Below are 12,041 nucleotides of genomic sequence, written 5' to 3'. Positions count from 1 at the left end.
GAGCATAGTGAAGGTCGAGCATCAGGGTCTATTGATGCTTAGTTACTAGTGTTTGACATAGATGTTTGTTATGGCACAAAATTCTATGTAAACCAATTTTGGATGACATGAACATGATTTTTTTATATTAAGGAATAAGGATCTAGTCATATTATGAGTCCCTATGCTAATACATGTAACCAATCAGATAAAGGGGAGAGCTAGGAGGCAATAAGGATCAACAACAACCATTGATTTTAACCTATCCCATCTCCATAATGCGTAAAAAAAGAGGTAAACCTAAATAACATCATGGATGCAAGGAAGTCATGGAGAGAAGCGTGACATGCACAAGGAGAGGAATGCTAAGAGCATAAAGAGCATTTCAAGGTATAAATGATGGCTAAGTTATGGAGCTATAATGCAAAATCAATCTAAGAAGAATAGAGACAAGAAGTGAAAGGATAGAGAAGATAGATGTGATTAGGAGGATCAAGACATAAGTAGTGAAGGATCAGGTGCTAAATCATTCTAGCAGGTGATACATATTAAATCTCTTAATAGAGTAGTCCTAACAAGCTTTTGTAAATATCATAATAGAGTTCTTACTTAGTTGTGAGTTGAAATCCTTTAATCAAGGTGAGACCTAATAGTCTTGTAAGCCTTTAACAAGGTAGACCTTTCATAGGGTAGATCATATTTTATGATCAAAACTTTGTAGCCATAATAGGCCACACTTTACAGTTGCAATAGTGAAGATTCGTTGGTGTTATCGCCACCCTAGTTTTACCTTCTCCTTGGAGGGTTTCTAGGTAACCAAATGTTGGAAATATAAGAGGAATAACTTAGAGGGGAGGGGTGAATTAGCTACTACCAAAATAAATCCTAGATTCCTTAGATGTCAGTATAAAATGCAAATTGAAAATTGAATATTGCTAAAGCTTGGTAAACACATACAGAATGTTGTAACTTGGTAAATGCTTGCTATATAAACTTTAGATGTTGTCTATGATTACTACTACTTTAACTTAGTTGCAAACACATAAAAGAAAATAGCTTGAACATAGTAGACACCAAGATTTAATATGGAAACCCAATTTGGGAAAAACTACCAATTGCAACTAGAAATTGTTTTCACTCTTTAGAAGTGAGCCCTATTAAGAGCCAACCTTGTTAAAGGTTACAAAATACACTATTAGGTGTGACCCTATTAAAGGATTCAATCACCCTGTTAGAAGTGGCCTTGTTAGAGGTCTTTAGACAATTCGATAGAACTACCACCTTGTTAGAGGATTTGAAAATAACCGTTAAGCCAACTTTATTAGGAGATTTAGATCACTGCTACAATGGTTAGAGAGTAACAATGAGATGACCTGATTTGAATGCAACTAAATTGCTAATTATAGATCTTTGTTTTGGCTTGTACTTGATCCTTCCTAATAGAATATAGCTTTTCTACTTCACAAGGATACTCTGCTTATCCTTCAAATTTGCTTCCTTTTCTCAAAATTAGATCTTCAATAACATCTTCATGTTTTAAATTCACCTCATACTTTGAAATCAAAAACTTGACCTTATACATATATCTTCTACTTTGTCAAGCTAGCTCAAATACAACTTACAGTAATTATTCATCACTTCAATCAGTTAAAATCAATAAATTAATCAATTAATCTTACTATGCCAAAATAAGAAAATCCTTTGTTAGCTGACCCAAATTGATAGAAACTAACTCAGAAAAAATTTCATTTTTTAACCAACAAAAGCTCGATTAACATTGCAAACTTCACAAAAATCCTTTGGCAACTAAGTGAGCTCAATTAGCATTGGCTTCATCCAACTTTCTTTCATTAACTGAGTGAGCTTAGTTAATACTCACTTTCTACATACTTTCCTTTGACATCTGAGTGAACTCGATAGACATTGCCTTCTAAACTAGGCAATCACAGGAATGCTCGATAGACACATAAAATTGTCTTTACTATCTGAGTGAGTTCGACATATACTAACTGATAATGATATGACATTTGTGTAACATCAAAGAGAACACATAATTAATCAATTGTATCCAACACCAAAATCTTATGTGTTATGTGTTGCTTTATTTCATGCTTTGGATGTGATGAATGGTTACTTATTTTAGTTTATATGTTAAGTTATGAGATGGATGTATGGTGAAATGTTTTAGAGGTAAAAGCTTTAAGTGCTCATTCAACAACCCCCACCCCCCCCCCCCCCCCCCCACACCTCTCAGAACTTACTATCCCATTGTTAGTTCCAACATATCCATGAGGTGTGCTAAACAAGATACCAATACCAATCCTATTTGGAGTGTGAGACCCATCGAAGAACATTTTCAAGGTTCTCTTTGTAACATACATGATGGAAAAATCCAAGAAATCTATTTGCATGGGAGCAGTGTCCTAGAGTAGAATATTGCTAAATTGATTAGCAATAACTTTCCCTTTGATAGCACTACATTCGAAATACTAAATTTCAAATTCATATAGAATCATCTTCCATTTAACCAGTTTTCTCATAAGCACAAATTTACATAAAAGGTACTTTAGATGATTAATCTTAGCAAATAGTTGTGTAGTATACACAAGCATGGAATGATGGAGATTTTGTGACACAAATACTACAACAATATAAGTATTTTCAATATTAGTTTAGTTGATCACATAAGAAACTAATGTTCGGTTAATATAGTAGATAGCTTGCTCTTTTCCATTATCATCATGTTGTGCTAGCAAAGCCCCTAGAGAAATGTTTTTAGTTCAGATGTATAGTATCAAGGGCTTCCATGGAATAGGGGGCATTAGAATAGGTGGCTTAGTTAGGTATTCTTTGATTTTAGTTAGGCTCTTCTCACATTTCTTGTTCCATACACATATAGATCCCTTATGAAGATTCTTGATAAATTGTTGGGACCTATCTGTCAGCTAAGAGATGAACCTGCTATTAGACTATAAATGTCCTTGTAAACTTCTTAGTTGAGTGATATTCCTAGGAGGTGGCATGTCCAATATTGCTTGCACCTTTACATGATCAAATTCCCTGCCTTTAGCTGATATAATGTATCCTAAGATTTTTCCTAAAGTGACTCCAAAAACACATTTCTTGGGGTTAAGCCTAAATTGAAATTGTTCCATGTGGTTCAATATCAAACTCAAGTCATCTAGGCGAGTGTTTCTTTGTTTGGATTTAGCAACATTGTCATCAACATAGTCTTCCATATTCTTGTGTGTCATATCATGAAAGATTGTGGTCATAGCCCTCTGATACATAACACCCACATTCTTAAGACCAAAAGGCATGATGTTCCAACAAAAGGTCCCCCATGCACATGTAAAATTTATCTTCTCTTGATCCTCAAGAGCTATTTTTATTTGATTATAACCCAAGAAACCATCCATGAGAGAGTACATTTCATAACCTATGGTCATATCCACTATTATGTCAATATTTGTGAGTGGAAAGTCATCCTTTGGCCAAGCTTTGTTAAGGTCTCAAAAATTAGTACAAACTTGAATGGATTTGTCATGTTTTGAAATTGGGACAATATTGGATATCCATTCAGCATAGTCAATAGCTCTGATGAATTTTGTGCTCAAAATATTTTCTAACTCAACTTTCACAAGTAGGGCCACATGTGGATTCATCTTCCTTAATTTATGTTTAATAGGTTTAACACCAGGATCTATAGAAAGATTATGCATAATGAGATATGTATCAAGGCTAGGTATATCAGCATATGTCCAAGAAAAGTTGATCTTCTTTTCTTAGAAGAATTGAGTGAACTATGCCCTTTCTTTAACTAATAATGATTGAACCAAATGCATAATTTTGGGAGATTCTTCAGTAATAAGATTAATGGGTTGCATAGGTTCAATCAAAACCAATGATCTATCCTAAAAACAATTGGGTAGGCTACCAAGTACCTCATTTTTGGGTGCCTCAAATATGTTTTGACCCTTTGATACGTCTTTTATTTTACTTTTTTTTTGGCTCAAATGCTGCAACAAAGTGCTTTTCACCATCTAAGCTTCATTTTTTCATTTTTCTCTTTAATTTGTGACTAAGGTACTTGATGTCTAACTTAGTCATATTAATCATCAGTTTGGTGGTGGAAGATACTACTAGTTCAACAAAGTTTAGATGGGAGGAAATATCATAGTACTTTTGGAATGATGGGATCTCAGGTCTCTATTTTTGTATAGACCAATTGATGAGATTGGGGTGTATGAGGGATAGTAATGAGGAAGCTTCAAGGTTATTGACAGAGAAGGAATTTTCTCCAGTGATAAGTGAGTATAATTTTATAAGGAAATCTCCAAAGGAATCCAAATCTGAATTAATCCTAGGAGCACCAACATGATTCACTAAAGTAAAATGAGAACGTAACTTGTTAGACCCTACGAAGGACTCGTTAACTACATTGGTTTGGTTAGTATAAGTGTCTACCACATCAACTACCACTTCACAAGATGCATTAGAAAGAGAATCCCATTCATATTTATTTGAATCAGTGCTTTGATTATGCACCACAAGATGAGAAATGTTTCCTCTACCTCTTTCTCTCTTAGGATCTTTGATAACTAACTCATCAAGATTGAGTTGTCTAGAGGTGGAAGATGTGGTACTATTATCAATAGGCAACAATTCTCTGTCCCCCCAAAGAATAGAATTTGACGAAAAAAAATCCTCACCTAGAATATTAGTAGTCATGGGTTGAACCTCATCATTTGAATAACTAGTGGTGGGAGGTTACTTTCAATGCCATAGCCTAGACCCATTATATCTTCGCTTTTATGACTTTTGGTGTGACTCAAAGTTTCAATAAGGGCATGCTTATTATCACTCAATGCTTTTTCTCTAGGGTAACTCGTTTTATTAAGAAATTGGTAAACTTTTCCACATCTCTTGGGGGAGATATTTATAGCTAGTATGACTTCATCAATTGGATCCTCTTCCCTATATATCTACTCTCTCACAACTTGGTCCTCTCATTCATCTTCTAAGAGGACTGAAGACTAAACAAACATTCCATAGATAGTCATAGCCAAAGAGGTGGGATTCATATCAGTAGATGGTTTCTCATCATAGTAGGGAGAGATTAGTTGTGCAAAGATAAAGTCCAAGGTGTAATCTTCAACTTCTTTTCCCATTCAACAAGTGAGGGTCTAATATCATTGGTAGGTCTATTATGTGGCACTAATGACTCAACAAAAATGAGTGTGTTAATAGGCATAGAGTTATCCTTGGAATCAAAATCTTGACACCATTAAAGGGGAATTTTATGGATTGGTGATAATTTGATGGTACAAATTGCATATCATGAATCTATGGTTGTCCTAACAAAAGGTTATATGTAGGTGGAATATTAAGGACTTGAAACATCACATCCTTCTCCATAGGAAAAACTTGAATGGGTAGAACAATAAGATCTTTAGAATATTGTTCAACTTCATCATAATCCTTTATGCTAATTTTGCACCTAGGGTCAATAGAAAATTTAGATAACCCCAACTGTTGAACCACACTAAAAGAGACAATGTTTAGCCCCACATCATTTTCTATCAATATTTTTTTGACTTGAGTACAATAAATTTGGACTTCAATGTATAGGGAAAGATTATGAGGATAGCTCAATGATTTGTCATCCTCTTCAAAGAACATAAGGTAATATGGTGAGGAAATATGGTTTGCCATAGCTTGGAACTTATCTGTGTCAATATCCATGCAAATACTAGCTAAGCACAAGGATTTTTCTAAGATCTCCTTATGCAAAGGAAATAACTATAACAACTCAAAGATAGATATCTGAGTAGAGGTTCATTGTAACTAACTCACAAGGTCATAAGTAGACACAATGGAAGTAGTAGGTTTCTTAGAAGAGGAATATTTTTTAGGATCATTAGCCATGTAAAGGATGACCTTAGACTACCCCCTAGTAACAAAATTTAATGTCTCACCATGAGAAGAAGAGAGATTTGCTACCCTAAGTGAAAACCTAGGTCTAGTGTCATCATAGTATGGAAAGGGGTCACATGTTCTTAAGACTACTTTAAGCCTTTCATCATTTGTGTCATAATTAGGCTCGTTATCAAACTTGGGACCCATCATGTAGACACCCTCCTTAATAAGCTCAAGCATGTTGATGATGTTGTCCATGTTGGCATATGTGTAATTAATCTTAGCAGTATTTCCTTTCTTGCTAGCATTGGATGTTTCTCATTGTTCATACTTAGGAAAAGGTTTTTGTAAATTGTTGTGATTTGAATTTTTAACCGATCTATTAGTGAAAACCTTCCCTTAATCAATGAGGTCATGTATTACATCCTTGATTTTCAAATAATTATCAGTTTTGTGACCCTTATTTCTATGATAGTTGCAGAAATGATGATCCCTCCACCAAATAGGTTTAATGGGTGGATCATAAGGTCACGAATTGTCAAGAAGTGTAACAAGTTTGTTAGCAAGAAAAGTCTTCAAGACCATGTCATATGATTCAACCATCACAGTATAGGTGTGCCTAGGTCTAGAAGATTTTTTAAGATTTTTCATAAAGTTGTGATTTGTCAGAATCATTAGACTTTGTTTCTTCTTTTTGCTTACTAGCATATGTAGTATTATTCAAGTGAAAAGAAGGTTTTTTCATACTAGGAACATCTACCACACCATCGTTAACAACGTACTTATTCTTGTTCCAAGCTTTATTCTTATTCTTTCCATTCCTATTGCGATTTTTATCCTTACTCAACTCTGTTACCCTTCTTTATAGAAATGTCTTCAATGCGATAAGCACTCTAAATCATATTATTTAAGGTAGGGAAAGTTATTTTCTAAGATCATAATATAGTTTGGGGACATAAGTGTTTACAAGGATATCAATCTTTTCATTCTTGGGAATTTATCATGGGTATCTAGCATGTAGTTTTCTCTACTATTGTAGGTACGAAACAAAAGATTCCCCTTGCTTTTTCTTAATGCTGCAAAGATCCAACATGGTCACAGGGTATTGTATGTTATGAGAGTAATGTTGACTAAAACATTGTGCAATATCATTGAAAGACTTGAGAGGCAGGGTTATCTCAGTGAACCATTCCATAGCTCATCCATTTAAATTCCTTGGAAATAGTCTCATAAGGTACGTGTCTTCTTGTACAAATTCCATACTCAGTGCATAAAATTGTCTAACATAATCATTTGGGTCACCATTTCCATCATATTTTTAATATTTGGGAACCTCTATATCCCTAGGAAATGGTATCATGTAGAGACTTTTGTCAAAGGAAAGAGAACATATAGTTTCAACAAAGGAGGTCTTAGGAATTTATTTTTCCATCCACATTTGGATGACTATATTTGTTATATTTTGGGTGTGCTTCTCTAAAATTTCCTCCCTAGTTGGTTCTCTCTTTTGAATAATGCTTTGAATAACAAAGTTATAGAGTATCTTGCAACCTTTACTCACCAAGTATGAAAAGTGGTGATCACCATTTTGTTCTAGTGTCTTAAGCATGAGCTTTTGAAGAGAATGTCTTGTTGGAATTTCATGAGATCTTCATTAGTAATCTTGTTGTCTACTTCAATTTCATGATGTGAATTTTGTGGGTGTCTAGGTGGATCCCTCAATACATGATCTTGGAGTTCTTGGAGGGGTATGATTTCCATTGTTGCCAAAGTGTACCTTGTTTGCAAAAGGATTTCTAAAAGAGGCATTAGCATTTTAATTCTCATATCCAAAGCCTTGAGTGTTGTTGTTGCAAGCATCATTTTCTTCATATATAGGTGATAACGCACCCTAGAAGCTACACACCTAGCTTGCTCAAGTCTTTCCTACTCTAAACTAATGTGTTTTTATTCAACAACCTTTTTCTTCCTTTCAATGTCTTCTCTCCTAATATGAAAGTATGCATCTAAGCAATGTAGTTTCTCCTCTTCATTCATGGTAAGAGATAAATTATTTTCAGCTCTAAGAGTTTCTAAAGGGGTATCAAAAGAGCTAATAAAGTGGCCATTAGGATCATACCACATTGACTTGAGGGATATTTTCACCCAAAATTGAAGTATCTCCAAAACTCCAACAATTAGCATCAATTTAAAGTCCTTGAAATTCTACACCCAACAGAATTCAAACAGGCAGAAAAGGAGTTTGTATGCTCGAGATATGGCCAATCAAAGTTGGGTCAAACCTTGGGCTAGAGGTCATCAAAAAGGAAAAATTTCAAAGTCTCCAAAATTGGTTAGAGTCAGTGCCAAATCAGAGGTCTTGTCAAGAGCTTTCCAGAATGTTCGTTTCATCAAAATTGGACTTTGTACGCAAAAGTTATGTGCAATCAAAGATGGTTGACCAAAATGAATGATGATGTGACCTATCTATACAGGTGACATTAGTATAGGAACATGGTAGACTATGGAGGTGACACATGTCACCGATGTGGCATTACTCAACAAAAATTTGAGATGCCATGTGTATGGCGCGGAAGCCACGTGGCACCTTCAGGGTTGTTGATCAAATGACATGGCATTCAAATTGGCGTGCAGCTTCCCACAAGTTCCATGTCAACATAGGGTAAGTGTCCAGTGGTGGGGTGAATCAAATCCTAGACCACCAGTTGCTAAAAACTAATTGATAGCCATTAGGCTATGATACGTCTTCAACAACTTATGTCGTGATGTTTCATTTAAGCTATAATCGCTGCTAATTCAAGTTAAAGGATGGCATGGGGGTTGGAACCCCCGACCTACTTGCTTCCAAAAAAAGATTATTGCCATCACACCATGTGAGTAGCTTTAACCATTATTGGCACATGTGTTATTTAAAGTTAAAACAAAGCTAATTCCCCCTGCCTAAACAAGGGCATTTGTTAAAAACTAACCCTCAAAAGGGTATAAAGACAAATTATTAAAATAGGAATTAGGCCTTATTTTGAAGAGGGACTGTTGTAAGGGCCTATTATTAATTTTTTTTACTTTTCCCTATTTTTAGACAATTTTTTGTATAAAAGAGGAGTTAGGGCCATTTTGAAGGCAATGTAAATTGAGGAGAAATTATGCAGATGATGAGAGGGAGTTTGTGAATATGGAGTCTAGGTGATTTTTCCTACACATAGAGGAATTTTGTTGTGTGTGCTTGAAGGGAATTTTCACAAATAACTTGTATTTATTTATTGGAGTTAATTGGATCGGTCCCCCTATTGGAGCTGGACCCAAAGAGGTAGTCTTAACCAGACGAACTCTGAAATCAAATGTGTTGTCTCTCTATCTCTCTCTCTCTGTCATTTCATTCTATATTTTTCTTATCTACAATTATGTTAATTTTCTTATTTAAGCTTTAAAATTAACTTTATGTAAATGGTTAACATTCTCTATAATAGTCCTAGATCCTAGAAATCAGATCAAATTTGGTATCAGAGCTTTTGTTGGACTAGTATTGTAGATTTGAATGTTAGCAAGATCCAGGTTGAATCAAGGTGAACGTGATCTTGAAGAATATAATCTTGAGATTGAAAAATGAAGAGCTAAGCCACCATTTTAGATGGAAGATAAAGGTGGTGGACAAGGTTCAAAAGATAGAAATATCCAAAAGAGTCTCCAAAATTTGCAATCAATGGTAGAAGTCTTGTTACAGGAAAGAGAAGACAAGATGCAAAGGCGTGCAGCTCATGATGGCAAAGGGAAAAAGAAAGGAGCTAACTGTGATCCTGATCATGAGCATCCATATCCTCCATCTTCTCCCTCTTCTCCTTCTTCTACCCATCCTGAGTCTTCTAATATTTTTGAGGGTGGACATAAACCCTGAATAAAGTTGGATGTAAAGTTTGACTTGCCAAAATATTGTAGGGAGTTAAATGCCAAGAAATTAGATGACTGGATTCAGCAAGTAGAAGTCTACTATAGAGTTCAAAAACTTGTAAATGATGTTGATAGAATTCAATTAGCCACTCTTCAGTTAGGCGATGTAGCTCCAACTTGGTGGGAGAGTAACACTCGGCATGAAACTTCACAACATGGTAAGTTCAATATGTCTTGGTCAAAATTTTTTAGTGCTTTAAAGAAGCAATTCTATCCCCTAGGCCATATGTAGTAGTTAATGATGAGTTGGCAGCATCTTAGGCAAGGGAAAGGTCAAACTATTCAGGAGTACACCCATGAGTTTCATAAAAGGGCTATTTCATCAAATGTCCCATTGTATACTAGGACACTTTACTCAAGTATATATGTGGTCTTCATTCTTACCTAAGGCATTCTATTCTCATCTTGAATCCTTGTAATTTGGATGAAGTATGTGTATAGGCAACACATTTAGAGTCAAAAGGTAAGGGTACTTTCATTGATAAGTCTGATAAAAAGCCATCTAAGTCTAAGGAAATGTCCAAAGGCAAAGGGAAGGGTACAAAGATAACTACAGTAAAGAAAGAGGGTTAGAAACCCACATACTCACATTGCAAGAAAGAAGGGCATGATGATTCTAAGTGTTGGAAGCTGCATCCTGAAAAGAGGTTGAAGTGATTTGGTGGAAATAAAAGCAAACAAAAGACTATTGTTGTAGTTCAATAGGATCTTGGATCTGACTCTGGAGATGAAACACAAATCATTGCCACAAAGATCCAAGGTAAAGGAAAAGGTATTTCTCTTTCATTAGCTACCAGTTCTTCTAGCATAAGTGCAAGTACGATTAAAGATTCTTCTTCTAAGAATGATAAGAAAAGGAATGAATTATTTCACATTTGAACTGTCATCAAGAAAAATAAGGTTGATATATTATTTGATATAGGTTCCCAAGTTAATTTGATATCTAAGGAAGTTGTTAAGAAGCTTAATCTAACTACAACACCTCATCCAAAGCCATATCCTCTTGGATGGGTTTGCAATGATGCACAGTTACATTTGCTATCATTGCAAACTTTGTAGATGAGGTAGCAGCTGATGTAGTCCCTCTAGATATTTGTGGTCTTGTAGTTGGGAGTCCCTATTTATATGATTGACAGGCTATCTTCTATAGGGGGGAAAATAAGTATCATATGTTTAAAGATAAAATTGAATACATTGTACAAGCATATAAGATGAAGACTAATCTTGCATTAGTTAATGCTGGTTAGATGAAAAGGTTAGTCAACTCTAGTAAGAATTTTGTGTTGATGATTGTAAAATCCAAAGAAGATGAAACATCTGAGGCATTTAAGGGATGTGATCCAAAACATAAAGATGAAATGGTCAAAGTTGTTTCCACCTATGATGACTTGTTTTAGGAACCGAAGGGATTGCCTCCTAAAAAAGAGATACAACATGAAATTCAGCTGTGGCCAGAAGTGTCACTTCCTAATATTAGCATCTACCATTTATCAGTCTTATAGAATGAAGAAATCAAGAAGAAATTTCAAGAGCTCAGGGAGAAAGGAGTTATCTATCCTAGTACTTCTCCTTGTGGTTCTCCTATTGTGTTGGTTCTAAAGAAAGATGAGACTTGGAGAATGTGCATTGACTATAGGGATTTGAACAAGATAATGGTAAAGAATAGATATCTTCTTCCTAGAATTGATGATTTACTTAATTAGTTGAAAAATGCAACTTATTTCACTAAGCTAGACTTATGTAGCAGATATCATCAAATAAGAATTGCAGAAAGTGATATTTGGAAAACTAATTTTAAGACAAAACATGGACTTTATGAGTGGTTGGTTATGCCATTAGGTCTTTGTAATGCACCAGCTACATTCATGAGAGTCATGAATGATGTATTTTGTCCTTTTATTGATGATTTTTTCATTGTCTATTTAGATGATATTCTTGTATTCAGTAAGTCTTACGATGATCATGTAATTCACTGGTTGGTTATGCCATTTAGGCTTTGTAATGCACTAGCTACATTCATGAGAGTCATGAATGATGTCTTTCATCCTTTTATTGATGATTTTTTCATTGTCTATTTAGATGATATTCTTGTATTTCGTAAGTCTTGGGATGATCATGTAATTCATGTAAAGAAAGTACTTGATGTATTAAGAAAATAAAAACTCTATAAAGATGTCTAAATGCAAATTTGCAAAGAC

This window comes from Cupressus sempervirens, chromosome 10, assembly GCF_028749045.1.
Source record: "Cupressus sempervirens isolate cs-2001-9-10 chromosome 10, ASM2874904v1, whole genome shotgun sequence".
In the NCBI taxonomy this organism is placed as follows: Eukaryota; Viridiplantae; Streptophyta; class Pinopsida; order Cupressales; family Cupressaceae; genus Cupressus; species Cupressus sempervirens.
The sequence above is the reverse complement of the archived record's forward strand: the minus strand, read 5'-3'. Positions refer to the sequence as shown.